The sequence below is a fragment of the Protobothrops mucrosquamatus genome, unplaced genomic scaffold (assembly GCF_001527695.2).
Source record: "Protobothrops mucrosquamatus isolate PMUCROS unplaced genomic scaffold, P.Mucros_1.0 scaffold_192, whole genome shotgun sequence".
Lineage (NCBI taxonomy): Eukaryota > Metazoa > Chordata > Lepidosauria > Squamata > Viperidae > Protobothrops > Protobothrops mucrosquamatus.
The window spans coordinates 157,796-177,744 of NW_015386268.1; the positions used below are offsets into that span (position 1 = coordinate 157,796).

A 19,949-nucleotide genomic window follows, 5' to 3' on the forward strand; every position below is an offset into this window, starting at 1 on the left:
AAGACGGGTGGTTGAGTGAGGAAGGGAGGTAGGAAAGAGGGAGGAAGGAGGAGTGGTGGTAGGTTGGGAGGAGGAAGGTGTGGTAAGTGGAAGAGGGTGGTGCGGGAGGGGGACACCGGACACATCCGTGAATGTATTGATTAGTGTTATTTCTTTTGGTTGATATTGTGATAAAAGATCTATGTTTTTGTTTTTAAATGAAAAATTAATAAAAATTTATTAAAAAAAAAAAGAAAGCAAGGGGTCTGAACCCCGAGGAGTGTTCAGAGTTCACATATATAGTTCATACAACGTATGCATTTCCTGACCCCTCTGGACCCCATATATGGTAATATTCTAAACATTGTGTTCTCAGCATTCTTGATAGTATGAAAAAATACCAGACGGGTGAACATTGACACAGAGATAAAAAATAGGGAATTGGCTACTAAGCAAAGCAAAAAACAGGATATGGCTTAAATGGTCAAGGACAGTGTGGCAGAATGTTATCTCGAGACACAGCAATTTCTGGAATGCTCTTTGCCCTACTTCACTTCCTCCTTTTGAGAATAATCTAACTCTAGGACGATTACTCTCAACCAGTGACACTAGGATCCGCTGTTTTTATGTTCTCATAATCCCACATAGCCATGACAGTTGCTTTCCGTTCAGCCAACACAGACATCCGCTTCGGCAAAGATATATTATTCACCAATGAAAACAGACACTGAACCAGACAACAGCCACCAGCTAGCACAGCAATAAGGATTACTATATACTGAATAATAGTACCAATAAGACCCATCGGGAGCCAGGACCATAAGTTGTTCCACCAACTGCCTAAGGTATCAATTTGCAGATCTGAGGCCAATTTGTGAAGAACCTTGATTTGTTGTTTTACTACCTCTGATTGATCAGTGAGATTAAAACAGCACATTCCTTTGAAAGAGTCACAACCTAAATGTTGGCAGAGTAAAAGATAGTCTATGGCAGCCCTGTTCTGCAGAATAGCTTTACATAATTCTATAAGTTCTTGGTTAATGGCTGACAGAGCCACCAAAGTAGCATTAATTGTCTTAGCCAGACTGCACGTGACAGAGTTTATGTTAATATGGGCTCGCAAAGCTAAAGCAGGCACTCCCACCAATGAAATGGCCAATGCATGGTATTTGGCTGGATTCAATAGGGTGTGGGTGGAGTCACAGTCTTCACTCAAAGTGTCAGCTCTCCTATAGCGAGTGATATTAGAAACAGTGAAGGCTGACCTACTTGGTAAGAATGCAGTTAGTCTACTCAAACAACAGTATGCAGTGCTTAGATTAGCAGGGATATAATTGAATGTTTCCTTCCCACATGTGAAGAACCATCCATTTGGCAACCATACGTGACCATAATTAGAGCTCACGGACTGGAAGGATGAGCAATTCAGCTTATCTTGGCTCATGTTAATACAAAGGGGCTTAGGTTTTGCTGTAGATTGCTCACAGCCAGTGATTTTAGCACAAGCAACACCTTCAGGAACAGCCACAATAGGGGTATGTAACACAAGGGCATCAAGCGGCAATTGATAAGAGGTATGTTCCCAAGCAGACAGTGAGTCATACTTTATCTGATCTTCCAACATACGGTGTAGTCGACCAGTATGTGAGTAGGCCTTCATCACAGAGGCTGGGACACACACAGGTATCAGGCAAGTAGAAATTAAGTTTTCCACGTCATATGCTTCAGCAAGGCAAAAATCTGTAACATTAGCAGCCTTTGCCAATTGTACCCAAAGATTATATTGCATCCGTGAAGTTAAAGGGTGAGGCATTCTTTTGTCTGGGTAGGACCTTCTAGCCCTCCTTCTTGTAGGTTTTGTTCTTGGTGGTTTCCTGATTGTAACCCCAAATTCTACTGGATTCACACACACCATACAAGTCCCCTTCCATCCGGATTTTAACTGTGAGACTAGGGTGACTTGTTCCCAACCCCAGAACAAAGGAGGTCCACAGTCCAAAGTTATGGGAGGAAGGACTCCTTTATAGTGGGCCTTTGCACACATTCTCTTTCTCATAATGTATCCCACAAATGGACATGCTTCTGGATTGGTAGGCTGTCTAGTGAGACACGCCTCCTTCGCAATCCTATCAAAAACGTGTGGATACTGACAGGGATGGGGCAAAATGCCATTCCAACACTCTGGGGTAAAAGCAAGAGGGGGGTTACCATCAAATTCACCTGTTCCAATCATATAGGATAGTACCACTTGGGGAGCCTCCTCTGGCCTGCTCCACTGACCTGAATTGAAAACACATACATAATTACCCATGACAACTGAAAGAAGCAAGCAAAAGAAAACAAGAATCTTCATTTTTCTCCCGTGCGTAGAAAGCCAGCTTCCGGTGTGGCTTAGCAGGGGTCTTCACTACTGTGCGTTGAGGAACCTATTACCGGTAAGGTTCCAGCAGAGTAGCTCTGGATGTATGCAAAATAGCCTATATAAGTATAGCATTAATAACACAAGTAATAAGGCATACACTAAGTGCGTTTAAAAGTGAGTTTTTGGGAGCCATGGGGTGTGAGGACACTTTCCACAAGAGATCAGCAGCCGCTTTGACCCTTGTCCAGTGGATCCATGACTTGGACTCAGCAATTTTAATAGCAAGAGGGGAGGCCAATATCACCTCATATGGCCCTTTCCATCGACCCTCCAACTGTTCTTTCTTCCAATGTTTAACCCACACCTTATCCCCTGGTTTAAAGGAGTGGCATCTAGTCACCAACCTAGGAGGTGATTGTTCAATAACATAGTTCCTGAGTTTCTCCACTTGTTTATTTAACTCCTGTACCATCTCCAGAGCCCACACTCCCCCCTTATGTCCCAGATCTGGCCAGCCGGCAAGATTCCGTCGCAACAGGGTAGGAGGCCGCCCAAACATTAACTCGAAAGGGGACAGTTTACTTTGTCTGTGCACATCTGACAGCATACAGGGCCAAAGGCAAAGCGTCCGGCCACTTCAAATGACTCTCAGTACATATCTTAGTAATCTTCTCTTTTAGGGTGTGGTTCATTCTCTCAGCAGGACCACCTGACTGAGGATGGAAAGCACTGTGAAACTGCCACTTGGACCCCACAGATTGGGCCACAGCTTGATTGATCTGATTTATAAATTCAGGCCCATTATCTGACGAAATGAGAGATGGGCTTCCAAACCAAGGGATCAGTTCCTTCAGCAACACCCTGGCCACTTCTCTCGCCTGTTTAGTCTTGGTGGGGAAGGCCTCCGGCCAACCTGTATACCTCTCCACAAAGACTAATAGAGCTTTGTATAGACCACATCTAGGTATATCTGTGAAATCAACCATAACAGAGTCCATAGGAAAATATGATGAAGGTATAGTACCTGGTGGCAAAAGGGGTCCTTGTCGAGGATTGACCTTGGCACAGCTAGCACATTGGGATACAACCCGAGCAGCCATGCCAGCTATCCCATTGATGTAATACTCCCATCCTAAAGCCTCTTCCAGCCCAGTTTTACCCATGAGAAGACTGAACCAGAGCCCAAGCTGAGGACTGTGGAACAAAGATGCATCCATCGGGTAACAAGTACCACCCATCCTTTATAGTTGCCTTAAGATCAGTGACTGCCTTCACACATTCCTGTTGGGAGTAGGTTGGCTGGATATTAGGGGGCAGAACCCCCAGATCCATTGCCATGTGTATGGAAAGATCCAAGGTAGATTCCCCTCTTTTTGCTGCATTCCTAGCCTCTAAATTTGCCCTCCTATTCCCTTGGGCCACCTTATCAACACCCCTCTGGTGTCCTTTACAATGCATGACCGCAACTTTAGCTGGCCTCTGTACTGCATTAAGGAGGTGCTGAATTAGGTGTCCATGTTGTACATATTTGCCAGCTGAATCCCGAAACCCCCTTTCTTTATAGACAGCCCCATGTGCATGCAATGTCAGGAAAGCATATTTACTATCTGTCCACACATTCAAAGTCTTACCTACGGCTCTTTCTAATGCTCTAATTAATGCCCACAATTCAGCCACCTGTGCACTGTGTTCGGAGCCCAATGGCCCACTTTCCACGACCTCATCATCATCTACAATAGCATAGCCTGCAACTCTTCGTCCCTCATGCATGTAGCTGGAGCCATCTGTATACCAATTGAGCTGAGCTGCCTGAAGAGGGACGTCAGACAAGTCATGCCTGCTAGAGTAAACACTTTCCAATACTTGTAAACAATCATGTTCTACGTTAATGTCCACTGGCAACAAGGTGGCCGGATTTAGTCGATTAGAGACAACCAGTTTGACTTGTTGATTCTCAATCATCAGTGCTTGATATTTCAAAAGCCTTTGATTGCTTATCCATAAATGCCCTTTGTTATCCAATATGGCCTGCACCGCATGGGGTGTGTGCACATTCACAGGACATGAGAAGGTCAATTTATTACAATCCTGCAACAGGACTACTATAGCAGCAAGGACCTTCAAGCAATGTGGCCACCTCTGGGCTACACCATCCAACTGTTTAGACAGATAAGCTACTGGCCATTGCCACTGGCCTAACTGTTGAGTCAATGCCCCCAAAGTTACATTGTCCTTAGTATCCACATATAAATTAAAAGCTTTTTCCAGATTTGGTAAGGCTAAAGCTGGAGCCGATGTGAGTGCTAGCTTAACATCCTTAAAAGCCTTTTTCTGTTCCCCCTCCCAGCAAAACAACTCATGCTTACCCCCCTTTGTGGCTGAATAAAGAGATGCTGCCATCAAGCATAATTTGGGATCCATATCCGACAAAAGCCAGCCAAACCCAGAAACCCAGGTAGTTGTCTCCGGTTTGTGGGTTCAGCTATGGCCAACACAGCTTGCTTTCTTTCCCACCCAAGGGCTCTATGTCCATGCTCAATGTCATACCCCAGATAGCGCACCTTCTGTTTCACCAATTGAGCCTTCTTTCGAGACACCCTATAACCACATTTTAATAATAATCCCAATAAAGATGCTGTATTTTCCCAACAGATATCCTCTGTCTGACCTGTTACCAACACATCATCCACATATTGCAAAAGCATGTCCCCCCTTTGCCGGGGCACAAAATGCTGTAAATCCTTCCCTAAAGCAGTACCAAACAGGGTGGGTGAATTCTTAAATCCCTGTGGCAATCTTGTCCAAGTATACTGTGATTTTAATCCAGTCCTTGGGTTCTCTCACTCAAAGGCAAACAAGGGTTGGCTCATCTCATGAACTGGGATCGTAAAGAATGCATCCTTTAAGTCTATCACTGAAAACCATGCTGCTTTAGGTGGAATCAGGCTCAACAAAGTATAAGGGTTGGGCACAACAGGATGAATAGTCGCTGTCACGGAATTGATGACACGCAAGTCTTGAACTGGGCGATAAGACCCATCTGGCTTCTTAATAGGCAATATAGGTGTATTCCAAGGTGACTGGATAAGCACCAAAATCCCTGCTTCCAGGTATCTCTGAATACTTTCATATATTGCAACTATAGCCTCATTGGAACATGATCGCTGGCAAATATGCACAGGTGTTGCCAGTGGCTTTATCTCCACAATCACAGGTGGGTGGTGGGCAGCAAAGCCTGGGGGGGTTATCCTCTGCCCACAGCCCTGGTACTCCAAATTCTTTCCACTTCTCCTCCTGCAACATCCTCTACTGATCTGACAACCATTAACCTCCACATAGTCTCAGGTTGATGTTTCACTTGGATCTTTTGTTGGCCCTCATCAAAGGAAATAGTTGCCCCTAGTTTGCTGAGCATATCCCTGCCTAGCAACGGTATTGGGCATTCAGGCATGTATAAAAATTCATGCTGAATTTTTGAACCTTTAAACACACATGTTATTGGCTGAAGTATTTGACGTCCCAGCACCTGTCCTGTCACACCTTGAACTTGTACACGGTGGGGACCCGGTATAGCAACCTGGCTATTTAAAACTGACCTCCCTGCTCCTGTATCCACCAGAAATGTTTGCTGACCCCCTACATTCATAGTAACCAAAGGCTCAGGGGGGGTCTCCTCTAAGCCCAAGCCTGGTCCCCATCAATCTGTCCATTCTGTCCCTGCCAATCGAAACCCCTCTACTTCTCTATTCCCATCAAAACCTCCTCGACTTCCTCTGTTTCCTCTCAATCCTCTGCCTCCATAGGGGAACCTCAAAGGTGCTCCATGCCCGAAGCCACCACGTCCCCCACCTAACCTTCCTCTCCATCCTTGTCCTCTCATCACTCTCTTCGGGCACTCTCTCTGCCAATGACCATCCTCTCTACAATTAGCACATTGATTTGGTCCAAGCAACATACCTCCTTGCAGAGCTACAGCCAACAATTCTGTCTTTTTATGCATCCTTGCATAAAGAAGGAAAAGGAAACTTCTTCTCTATTTTGTCCCTATTGACAAACACTTTCCTTGCAACTTCCAACAATTCAGATGTATTCTTCCCTAAAGCTCCTTCAAGCCTTTGCAACTTCCTCCTAATATCCTCATAACTCTGTGCTATAAAATGCTCATTTAACATCCGCACATGATTCTCATGCCTGGGGTCTATCTGAGTATACAATTCATAAGCCTCAAATCAATCTCTGCAGGAAGCTTTCTGGACTCTCCTTTGCTCCCTGAGAAATTAAAGATGGCTTAGACATATTTACTGCAGGTTTTCCAGCTTTACGCAGTGCCTCCACCACTAAATTCTGATATTCTTTCAACAATGTCATATGGTTGTTATTACGAACATTCCACCCTGGATCGGTCTCTGGGGCTTTAGCCAAAACCACTGCCTGCAAATCCTGTGCAGCCGGATTTCTATCTCTCACACACGTTCTAACAGCTGCTTTCCACTTTTCCTTCTCCTCAGGAGTTAACAAAGTATTCAACAACTGCTGGATATCCTGCCACATTGGGTTGTGAGTTTGCATAATGGTCTGAAATAAATCTGCCATTTCCGTTGGCTTAGTAGTTAAAGGACCATAATGCTGCTTCCAATTTAACAAATCTGTGGTGGTAAACGGAACATACTGGAAAATGGATTTGATCTGCGCGTCTCCCTGCTGATTCAATATGTGCTGATCCATCTGCCTCAAAGGAGCGATCAACTCCCCTCGTCTAGCTTTAGACCTTGTCACCACTCCCCCTGTCATTTCTGCTCCAATCTCATCACCTCCTCCTTCACTCAGCTCCTCACTTTCCTCTCCAGGGAGATCTTTCTCCCCTTCTCCTTCCTCCTTGGGTGCCATTGGCACCCCTTTCCCTTTCTTTCTCCGCACTATTGCTTGCATGCTATCTGGCACAGCTGCAGCCTCCGCCACAGGCTGGAGCACTGGAGGTGCTACCAGAGGCTGGGGTGAGGGAAGCGGCCGTGGCACATATGGAGGGGGTCAGAGCACCACTTCCTCTTCCTCTATCAGAACCTCTTTCTTCGAGTCAGACAGCTTGGTTTTTGAAATCTTCACATCCTTAAATCTTTTTGACACCACTTTCAACTTTTTCCCTTTAGGGAAAAAGCGCACCATCTCTGCCTGGCATTGCAGCAAATCATCTGCCCTTTCAGCTACTGCATCTCCCCACTGATCTATGTACTGGAACTGATTAGGATAGTTCTCTTCATTAGCTGCAATCAGCGAAGTAAGATCATCGATAGTCTGAGTATTGAACGTTCCCTCAGGGGGCCACCCTACATCTAAATGGGGCCACCATTCTTCGCAAAGAAAGCGCAACCTATCCTTGGTGACTGGGGTGTATGGCACTTTATATTGGGTATGATTGAAATATTGATCAAAACCTTTTAACATACATTGAAGTGGTGTGCTAGGCACACTACTTTTCCCCCCCATTCTGACACTAACACTGCCACCACTACTGACCTACGGTGCCGGTAGTTCCAACGGTCACCTATAGGAAATGCAGCAGCAGATGGCTTAACCTCCCACACACCTTAACACGGACTTCTTTAGGAACGAGGTCCCGAGTCCAGGGGGGCAATCAATCCCCCTCTTCTATCTTCAAGTGAGATAGGTACTTCCCCAGCTTAACACATACTCGCCTGAGGCGTCTCCACGCACACCCGTCCTGGCCAGGATTTAGTTCAGACCTCCTTTCCTTCCCCCAAGGGTTCTTGGACTGGCTGTCAGCACCGTCAGCTCTGCAGAGAAGTCACCACTGTCTCCCGGAGGGGATTCCCCCGTGGCGCCTTGAGAATATTTCAGGAGTGGCTTCCCATCGGGTCCGAGAGGTCAAGCCGCCCTCAGTGAAACATCGCCTCGCCCAAAAGTCCCATCTGCGGGTGCCAGGAAACTGTTGTGGAAAGAAAGGACTTGAGCCAGCACTTTGAGGAAGGAAAGATTGAATATGCACAGGTTCAGAAAGCAAGGGGTCTGAACCCCGAGGAGTGTTCAGAGTTCACATATATAGTTCATACAACGTATGCATTTCCTGACCCCTCTGGACCTCATATATGGTAATATTCTAAACATTGTGTTCTCAGCATTCTTGATAGTATGGAAAAATACCAGATGGGTGAACATTGACACAGAGATAAAAATAGGGAATTGGCTACTAAGCAAAGCAAATGGCTTAAATGGTCAAGGACAGTGTGGCAGAATGTTATCTCGAGACACAGCAATTTCTGGAATGCTCTCTGCCCTACTTCAACAGTGTCCCAGGTCATGTGAAGTGACCAAAACCTGCTGCAACCACCCAGCAGACGGGGGGAATAAAAACCAAACACCCCCCCACCCTACCCCCGCTGACAATCCTCAACAGAAATGCTCACAACAATGAAAACCTCGGACAGGAGAAAGAGCGGGCGAGCAGACAGGTGTCTTGCTTGGCTGTGGCTTGGGGGGCACTTTTTTCAGTGCCATTGTAACTTTGAACAGTCACTAAGTGAACTGTTGTAAGTCGAGGACTACCTGTACTTTATCACTTTTTCCCTTTTTTTTTTTTTTGTCATCAAGTTTTTGACACCTTGCTAGGTGACTGGTCGTACTTGGATGTTGCCATATCCTAAAAGGGGTACAATGGGTGAAAAGGTTGAAAAGCCCTGCTGTACAGGACAGATGAGTACCTAGACCAACCTTACCAAGAAACCATCAACAGGATTAAATTGTACAGCGAGTCTTTGGCAAGATATGGCAAAAGTCCGATATCATGGTTCCAACTAATGAAACACTTCAAAGAACTTCCAGGCATTGTTTACCCTAAAAGCTATTATTAACAGTGTAACAGATTGACGGCACTTCATGGATGGATGCCAGAATCTGAATTTCTCTTGCTTGCATCTAACTTTTCTTGCTAAACCCCTCCCTTATTTTGCAGTCATAAGTCACATCTTCCAATTAGCACAGAGGGCAAAGATTCACTTCCGTTCCTTTTCCCGGGCTTTCCTTATAAATCTCCTCCCTTTCTCTGTCATCTGAATTAACTTTAAAAATACCAAACAGTTCTGTATATTTTGTCAAAGCAATAATATCCTATATTAACAGCGTTGACATCCGCCCCCCCTTACAAAAAGGATAGATCCTGTAATGTAAACAAAAGCATATGTTAATGACTAGTTTTCGGTTTGTTGGAGAATTTCGCATGAAACCTTTTGACGAGCCTGTCAGCTTTCATCTTACTGGATTTCACCCAGGTGGTTTCAGACAATGGGTATCCCTTCCATTGTACTAGGTACTGCAATTTCCCTTTAAAAATTCTAGAGTCAAGAATACGTTTCACTTCATAGTGGGTCTGTCCCACAACTACGAGGGGCCCAGGTGCCTTCTTCGGGGGAGGTCTTAAAGTGGAGCCCCGATAAGGTTTCAACAAACTGCAATGGAAAACTGGGTAAATTCTCCATAAAAGTCTAGGGAGTTTTAGTTCTACGGTGACCGGATTGATGATCCTTACTATGGGGAAAGGCCCCAAGAATTTTGGTCCCAATTTCTTGCTGGGCAATTTGAGGCGTAAATATTTAGTTGACAGATAAACCTTTTCCCCAACTTGGAATGTTCTTTGGGGAGCCCTCTTTTTATCAGCCTGCTTTTTATAGGTTTCAAAAGTCTTTTTCAAAGCAGTCTTTGTGTTTCTCCAAACTTCTTCCCACCCCCTCACCCACTGGTCAAGTGTCTGGGAAGCGGAGGGCACCTGAGGGTTTTCAGGTATTGGGCTGAACTCTTTTCCTGTGGCTACTCTGAAAGGCGTGTAGCCGGTGCTGCTGTGCACAGAATTATTGTACGCCACCTCCGCAAAAGGAAGGAGGTCAGTCCAGTTTGTCTGTTGGTAGGAAACGTAGCATCTAAGATATTGCTCCACCATTTTGTTAGCGGATTCTGCAGCCCCATTGGTGGCTGGAGGAAAAGCAGATGATAAACCTTGAGATGATCCAATTAATTTAAGAAAACTCCTCCAAAACTTTGCTGTGAACTGCACCCCCCTGTCCGAAATTATTCGCTTAGGGGCACCATGCAGCCGGTAGATATGTTTCAGGAACAATTTAGTCAGTCGTTGGGCAGATGGGAGTCCTTTGCAGGTGATGAAATGAGCCTGCTTCGAGAACAGGTCTATCACAGTCCAGATGACAGTATTTCCTCTACTTTCAGGTAGGTCTACTATAAAGTCCATAGCTATTTCTTCCCAGGGTTGAGAAGGGTCTGCCACCGGCTGCAGTAACCCGGGGGTTTTCCCTGGGATTCTTTTCATTGTGGCACATACAGTACAACCTTTTACATAGTTTTCCACATCCCGTTTCATCCCGTTTCAGCCCTGGCCACCGAAATTGCTGGCGGGTGAGGTGTAGGGTTTTCAAATATCCAAAGTGTCCAGCTGTTTTACATCATGGCTGTGTTTGAGAGCATTAAGATGGAGGGCTTCAGGCAAATATAGTTTCCCCCCTTTGTAAGCCAAGCCATCCCTGCACGTTAGGGAGGTCTGAACCTTCCTAACGTGCCATTGATCAGTGAGAAGCTCTCGTTTTATTTTCTTTATCCCATGGTCATCAGGATTGGGGACCCTGCGAGGCGTAAGTTGAGCGGAAGTTTGCTTTTATATTGGGGTAACCGAGATAGCGCATCAGCTAGGAAGATTTTTCCTCCTGGTATGTACTTTAGAGTGAAGTTGAAGCGGTTAAAGTACTGTGCCCACCGCACTTGCTTTGGGGACAATTTGTGGGGAGTTTTCAGTGCTTCTAGATTTTTGTGATCTGTCCATACTTCAAATGGCACCTTGCTCCCTTCTAGATAGTTTCACCAGTTTAATAGCACCCACCAAATCGCAAAGGCCTCTTTCTCCCAGATTGCCCATCTCCGCTCGCTTTCAATAAATTTCTTAGAGGTGTAGGCGCAGGGTTGCAGGACCCCACTTTTGTTCTTTTGCAGTAATACAGCTCCAACTGCCACATCGCTGGCATCGGCTGCCCTGGGCAGGGATGCTTTAGGACCGGTTTAGCAGCAAATAGTCTCTTTAACTTCTCAAAAGTTGTTTGACAGCTAGTGGTTGGCCCGATTGTGGCTTCCCTCCTCCTTTGCCTGTTTTGAGTAGTTCTGTAAGGGGTAGCGCAATCTCAGCAAAAGAGGGGATGAATTGACTGGCAAAACCCAGAAAGCTCTGGAGCTGTTTGCGACTCTTTGGGGGCTGCCATTCGATTATAGCTTTCACCTTGGCTGGATCCATTTCAATGCCCTCGTTGGAAATTCTGTAGCCAAGATAATCTAATCGGGTCTGGTGAAATTCACATTTTGACAATTTGGCATAAAGCTTGGCATTCAATAGTTTCTTTAACACTTCTCTCACCAGCTTTATGTGATCAGTCATATTTGTGCTGTATATCAGGATATCATCAAGATACACCAAAACCCCTTTGTACAAGTGATCATGTAGGACCTCATTAATCAACTGCATAAATATGGCTGGAGCCCTCTGTAGTCCAAATGGCATGACTTTGAACTGATAGCTCCCCATAGGACAGTTGAAGGCAGTTTTCCACTCATCTCCCTCTTTTATTCTCACCCGGTAATATGCCTCTCTCAGGTCTAATTTAGTGAAGACACTACCCTTAGCCAGATGGGTTAATAAGTCCTTTAGGAGGGGGAGAGGGTATTTATTTTTCACACTCACAGCGTTGAGACCCTTATAGTCTATGCAGAGATGAAGAGACCCATCTTTTTTCTCTTTGAACAACACAGAAGCTCCCACGGTAGATTTGGCCCATTTGATGAACCCCCTCGCTAGGTTTTTGTTCACGTATCACTGCATCTCTTCCATTTCAAGGGGGGACATAGAATACATTCTCAGCCGTGGGAGTTTGGCTCCTGGCACCAGTTCGATGGAGCAGTCATTGGGTCTGTGTGGGGGTAGGGCATCACATTCTTTTTCACTAAATGCCTCCGCCAGGTCCCAGTATTCATTGGGGATGAGTGGTTCACCTGGCGACAGTGAGGTAGCCATGTGCGCTCACTCATTGGGTGACCTAAGGTGTCCCGCAACATCAGTTGAATCAGTGGGAGGTTTAGGTCCTATAGGTAGTCTCACAGTTCTCATTCCTTTCTCCCACCAGATAAACAGCTTCCATTTATCCAACCAGGCTAGCCCTAGGATCACAGTCTCAGTCATTTTTGGAGCCTCTAGGAAGCAAATAAACTCCCAGTGCGCACCTATTTTTAGGCGTAAGGGCTCAGTTAATTTTGTGACAAGAGTCCCTCCCATCAGGGAGCCATTGGCTTGCTCAAACCTCACAGGTTTGGAAAGCTGTTTTGCCTGTATGCCCATTTTCATGGCAAACGGCAGACTAATAATGCAGTGGGTGCATCCAGAATCAATTAGCACGTTTAAGTCCATTTGTGCCCCAGACTTAGGGATTATAAGTTTGGCGGCCAGTGAAAAAGGCGGGATTTGTCGACTCATCGGGTCATTCTCTCCTTCATCATCGCTGTCAAAGGAGGGTAATGCAGGGGCAGGTCCACCCAGAGTCCCGGAGTCCTATTGTGTGGGGGGTGTAATCTGGGCAACAGGTTCCTGTGTGACCCGGTTGGATTTCTCTCTCGTCAGCCGCTGGGCAGGTTTCCTTCTTGCCGCTGGTTCCAGTCTGCTCTGTAGTCGGGGGTAGGGGACTGGACAGTTTGCTGCTCGATGTCCCTCCTGTCCGCACCGGAAACACTTAATTGACGGGCCTGCAGGTGGCGTGGGTCTTTCAGCCATTGCAGTAGTCGGAGGGTTTCGTGGGGGTGATTGTTGTTCGGGTTGCTCTGACTGCTGCTCAGATTCAAGTGGGGAAGGCTTCTTATAGCGGGCGAGCTGAATGTCTAGCTTCACCGCTGCCTGGTACCATTCTCGCAGCTGATCAAGTACTGCTTGATAGATGCAGGCCTGAGAGAGGTGATCATCTAATCCCTCAATGAAGTGATGGATTAGGGACTGCTCTGGCCACCCCTCTATTCAATCTGCTATTTTGAGAAACTCTCGCACGTACTCCAGGGCAGGCCTGCTGGCTTGTTTTATTTTGTGGATTTGTTCTCCTGCTTTAAGAGCAATAGATGGATCCTCAAATCTTTCTCTCAGCCCTAGGAGCAAAAGGTGGGGGCCCTCCAATTCAGGGGGCTTGCTCATTGTATAAATTGTTCAGCCATTTGGACACTTCTCCCTCTAGGCTGGATGCAATCACATCCACCATGGCCCCCGGGTCTGGGTAGAGATAGGCCCAGCAATTCAAATGAGAACGCATTTGGTTGAGGAAAAAACCCAGCTTCTCTGGGTCCCCATTGAAGGTTGCTCTGAAAAGTTGTGCAATTATAGGCTGTTGGGGCCCCCACGGTGGCTGTTGCTGCTGGCCCCATCCTGGCTGCAGATTTATGCCCAGGGGTTGCACGTTTGGGGGCTGTGGCCAATCTCCTTACTGCTGGCCACATCCTGGCTGCAGATTTATGCCCAGAGGTTGCACGTTTGGGGGCTGTGGCCAATCTCCTTGCTGTGGCCGTTTCCCCACCAGCTGCTGATCTCTTGGCTTCTGTACCACCCCAAGCTATTGTAAGGCCTCTATTAGCTGTGGCAAGTTCAGAGGTCGTGGAACATCTGCCTGCTGGGTTTGCCAATCTGCCCATTGCTGCAGAGGCCTCAGACTGGGATTCCCTCTCTCTTCAGGGCTGGAGTCCCTGGCAGGGGAAGACAGGATCTGAAAGGCTTTCTGATCTACAATGGGGGGGCTGCAAGCTTCCCTCTGCAGGAGTGGATTTCTGTCTCTCTCCTCTGGGGTTTGAAATATTTCCAGTAACGCACCCAGGCTTTGAGTGGCAGTTTGTCCATTCTCCGTCCACCGACCTGCATTTGTCTGCCAAAATTCATCTTCCCACAGCATGCTGTCTGTTACTTCCCCCTCTGGGATATCAGCAGCTGCCGGGCTGTATTCAACAAACTCCCGTTTATCATGATAAATTGTCCTCCTGAACTCTGTTACTCTCACTCCAGCCTAGGAGAAAGAGGTGGGGGTAATGCATCCCCAGTTGTTTGAAAAGGTTTTAGATTCTGGCATGATGTCATGGTTCCAACTAATGAAACACTTCAAAGAACTTCCAGGCATTGTTTACTCTAAAAGCCTTTATTAACAGTGTAACAGATTGACGGCACTTCATGGATGGATGCCAGAATCTGAATTTCTCTTGCTTGCGTCTAACTTTTCTTGCTAAACCCCTCCCTTATTTTGCAGTCATAAGTCACATCTTCCAATCAGCCCGGAGGGCAAAGATTCACTTCCGTTCCTTTTCCCGGGCTTTCTTTATAAATCTCCTCCCTTTGTCTGTCATCTGAATTAACTCTAAAAATACCAGACAGTTCTGTATATTTTGTCAAAGCAATAATATCCTATATTAACAGCATTGACATCCTATCTCTATGGCTTGGATGAGCTTCCCCAGGGATTTGCCAGGTTAAGTGCCATCTACGGAGGGACCTATATACTGAACAAACCCACTGAAGAGATTGTTGTAAAGAACGGCAAAGTGGTCAGAGTGAAATCGGAAGGAGAGATCACCCGCTGCAAGCAGCTCATCTGCGACCCCAGCTACGTCCCAGACTGCATGAAGAAAACGGGTAAAGTCATCTGGGTGATCTGCATCCTGAACCACCCGATCAGGATCACCAATGATGCCAACTCGTGCCAGATCATCATTCCCCAGAACCAAGTGAACAGGAAGTTACACATCTATATCTTTATGATCTCAGCTGCCCACAATGTGGCAGCTCAGGGGAAGTACATCACCATTGTGAGTGCCACCATGGAGATGAACAATCCTGACAAGGAGATCAGGCCCACCATGGACCTCCTGGAGCCCATAGAATAGAGGTTTGTTAGTGTCAGTGACATGTTTTCCCCAACTGACCTCAGCCAGATCTTTATTTCCCACACCTATGACACCACCACCCATTTCAAGACCACATGCGACAACATCAAAGACATTTACAAGAGGGTGATGGGCTCGGAGTTTGACTTTGAAGAGATGAAGCGGAAGAAGAAGATCTATAGAGAGGAGGAGCAGCAGTGAACAGGTCCTGAATATCTCTTACCCCCATCCCCCACTCCCCGGCTCTCGGTCGCTGGCTGGGGGGGGACCCCTGCACGGAGGACCTTTTAAGCTGAGCACCATACCCAGCTCACTATTGTAAGGCCCTGATCTTTTCCCTCCCTCCCTCCTTCCCTCCCTCCCTCTTTCTCTCCCTCTCTCTTTCTGCCCTCCCTTCCTTAATCATATTTCTTGAGATTGACAGGACCCTGCACTGACAAAATCTTACTCCGTCTTTTCCAATATAATCATGTGTCCATTTCAGGTTGTGGTGTTCAGATTGGCAGGTGCTAGCACCCACAACTCTCTTAACTCATGCTAACTCCACTCTCATCCCTTTGAAAGAAAGAAAGAAAAAAAGCTGGCCGGTTATTATTATTATTATTATTATTATAATTTAATTTATATACCGCCCTTCCAGAAAGGGGGGAACACAAGGACCACCAGCCAGGGGGTCTCTCCTAGTCCCGCACCCCGGGCTACCATATTTTTCTCCCAAAATCCTGGTGGTCCATGCACCGATATCAGCCTTCTCCCCCCCCCCCCCAAAAAATCCCATTTCATGCCAGCCAAATTCCCATTGAATCTGCTCTCCTGGCAAAGCTGCCTTCCAGTTGTCTATCCTTAAGTGGCAGCTCGTAAAAGTCCCCAACAATTTTTGGTTTTTTTTTTAAATCCCCTCCTTAGATTTCCCGTCCCTAAGCTTTCAAAACTGTTTACATCTATTGGGACACAACTGTGCCACAAGGCTTCTGTTTGTGTTTTAAAAGTATACTTAGACTTCAGTAAGGCATTTGATAAAGTAAACCACAACCTACTCCTTGGTAAGCTAAAAAAAAAGGTGGAATAGACCAGGGCTTTTCAACCAGTGGTACGGGTACCACCTGTGGTACATTGGCACCTGGCAGGTGGTATGCGACCGTCCTAGAAAAGTGGTAGCGGAGGAGGGGAATGAGTTGAACCAGTGGCAGCACCACAAAAGCCTGAGCGAGAGATGGCTGGAGCTGCGGGGCTGTCAGGGCTCAGTGGAAGTGCCAGGATCAGCGCCAGGCAATTTATGCTGAGCCCAGGAGAAGCGCCGATCAGCTGGAATGTTGCAGCATCTCCAGATGCTTGGCAACTGATTCATATTTATGATGGTCAAAGTGTCCCAGGGTCATGTGAGGTGACCAAAACCTGCTGCAACCACCCAGCAGACGGTGGGAATAAAAACCAAACACCGCCGCCAGGCGGGCAGGCAGGTGTCTTGCTTGGCTGTAGCTTGGGGGGCACTTTTTTCAGTGCCATTGTAACTTCGAACAGTCACTAAGTGAACTACCTGTACTTTATCACTTTTTTTCTTTTTATGGGGGGGATCATCAAGTTTTTGACACCTTGCTAGGCGACTGGTGGTACTTGCATGTTGCCATATGCTAAAAGTGGTACAATGGGTGAAAGGGTTGAAAAGCCCTGTAATAGACAACATCATCAACCGATGGATCTGTAGCTGGCTTGCAAACTGTACTCAACGAGTAGTCCTCAACGGCACTACATCCACATGGAGAGAAGTAAGCAGTGGGATACCATAAGGTTCTGTCTTAGGCCCAGTACTTTTCAATATCTTCATCAATGACTTAGATAAGGGAATTAAAGGGGAACACATCAAATTTGCAAATGCCACCAAACTGACAGGAGTAGCCAACACTGTTTGTGGCCTATCAATAGGCCTGTAACACATTGTCTGATTGAATTCCTGACCTCGTCATTGGCCTCAATACGTTGGATGGCGGGTTCCAAGGCTGCCACAAAGTCAACCGCCCATGCGTCTGTCAGGATATAGCCTGCATCCCTTTCCAGGAGGGCAACCTGTTCATGGGTAAGGGGTTTGGAGGACAAATTGTGGACTAACCTGCAGGTGTGTCCGCCATTGTTCAACTCCCTTAAGATGTCCATTTTGCGATGGAGTACTGCCGATCTGTGCTGGCTCGCCCTTGCAGTGGCTTGATGAACCTGTTGGTGAAGGGCCTGGAAGTGTTGGTGTATCAATATGGAGTGGCAGATGTCCTGATATTCCTGGGCTTTAGGGCACGCTATGTGGATGACACTTTTGTAATTATCAAAAGACAAGACAGCATCAAATTCCTGGAGCAGTTCAATTTTGTATATCCGGACATCCGGTTTACGGCAGAGGAAGAGATCCAAGGCACACTTGCCTTTTTGGATGTACTAGTTAGTCAGCGCTCCAACCGCACATTGTGTACATCCGTCTATCGCAAACCCATTCATACAGATAGAATGCTGCACTACAGGAGTAATCATCCTGTAGCACACAAAATTAGTTGTGTTAGGACTTTATTTAAACGAATCAACTCCCATTGCAGCACGGGGAGAGCCAAAATTGAAGAGAGAAAACATCTATATCGTACTTTTAGGCTCAATGGCTGTCCCACAGAATTTGTGAGATGTTACAGCAGACCATGTCAACCCCACAGGGCCCAACTCTCCAGAGCAAAGATGATACCAGCCACATGGATAGCTTTACCTTACATCTGTGGTGTTTCCAAAGCCACGGTTCAGCTGCTGGCCCCCCACAATGTGAGCATTGCCCATAGACCAGAGCAGACCCTACGAACCCAGATTATGCATCCCAAAGAGCCGCTCCCCAACAGTGAACAGTCTTCCATAGTCTATAGAATTAATTGCAGGAACTTCCCCTGCAATTACGTTGGGGAAACAGCTAAAAGGCTCAGGACTAGGGTCCACGAACATGAACTGGCAATCAAAAGGCAGGAGCAGCGCTCGCAAGTGTGGGCTCACATGGCCAATTTGAATCATACATTCGATCTGGAAAACGCACAGACCATATCTCGTGAGATCACTAAGAGTGGCTGCCTTCTTAAAGAAGCCTGGTTTTCGGATGAAAATTCCATCAACCGGCACATAGACCTCCTACCAGCATACCAGACTCTCAGAAGATGAGAGAAACAATGTGGTAATCCACAGAGTAGATTGCTATCCCATACGGTGCAAAAGCAAGACCATGGCTCTACAAATGGGGAAGCTGCGATCCCTAGGGAGGACAGTGAACTGGCAAAAGAGGAGGGGGGGCAGATGACACCACAACGAGATAGCAACTGGCAGGACTGGAGTGATAGGGCTGCAGGTGAGGTGGCAAGAGCTGCTATGGGAGGAGATGACGAACGGCTTGGAAGGAGAGACAAAAATGGTGAGAGTATGAAGCAGGAACATCTGAATAGTTGTTCTTTGCAGGATCAGGGAGAGAGAGTTACAATCATCAGATCCACCAACAGGCTGCCGGATCAGTTTAACACATTGCAGAGTAACATAGCTAATGGGCCGATGACGTGCTCGAGGAGCCAGGCGCAGAGACAGGCAGCTGTATATAGGCAAGCTCCCTAATCACCTAGCATTCTAACTTTGATGACGTCAGTAGTTTGGCTTATGAAAGCTCAGTAAGTAACTTTTTTACTCACAGGCTTGTTTATATTAAACAGTCCTGTTTATTTTTATCCTGGTGTTCGTTTTTCTTATATTTTTACACACACACACACACACACACACACACATATGCAGGTCTTGGCATATTCAGGTCTTTTCCCATGTAAGATTGAAAGTATCTTGGCGACGTTTCGATGAGGTCCCACTCGTCATCTTCAGGCTGGGGTCTTCGGCTTCGTGCTTGTGTGAGCAAAGTGTGATAGGAGCTGCCGTCTCTCTATAAATATTGGTGGGATGTGTGGAGTGCTGGCTTAGTTGCTGTAGGTGGATTGTTTGGCTGTGTGGGAGCTATTGTTTGTGGATTGTTTGGCTGTTTCGTAACATCCTGAGTAGTTGAGGTGCTGGCTGTGTGCCCATTAGTCTTTTGTGTTATAACGAAACAGCCAAACAATCCACAAACAATAGCTTCCACACAGAGATCATAAAGAAACAAAACTTACAGCCCAGTGACCTACTCGTGAGCTTCGATGTCATAACCCTCTTCACCCAAGTGCCAATCAAAGAAGCCTTGACAGCTATCCAAAACAAATATAACCCCCCCAAACACATCCTAGATCTGACCAACCACTGCCTATCCAACACATACTTCATCTATAATGGACAAAAATACAAATAGAAGGAGCACCTATGGGATCACCCCTCTCACCTGTCATTGCAAACCTCTACATGGAACATTTTGAAACCCAAGCTCTAGAAAAATCTGATCACAAACCCAAACTCTGGCTCAGGTACGTAATTTAATTTAATTTAATTTAATACATTGACTTATATGCCGCCCTTCTCCCCACGGGACTCAGGGCGGCTCACAGCATATTAAAACAACATAGCACATTTCCCCAATAAAAGCCAATTAAAAACCAAATATTTGTAGCTGTGTCTCTTATTAAAAATCATTAAAAATTATCCCTATTTAAAATTCACCCTAGGTCAG

General features: G+C 46.4%; 1 protein-coding gene and 1 pseudogene across 1 annotated transcript in view; both read left to right on the top strand.

Annotated features, from left to right (window-relative positions):
* LOC107295272 overlaps positions 1-15,502 on the top strand; it is a 22,162-nt pseudogene extending 6,660 nt beyond the window's left edge.
* The window catches only part of IGFBP3 (insulin like growth factor binding protein 3), a 132,529-nt gene that overhangs the window by 103,760 nt on the left and 8,820 nt on the right, over positions 1-19,949 (top strand). The window lies entirely within an intron of this gene.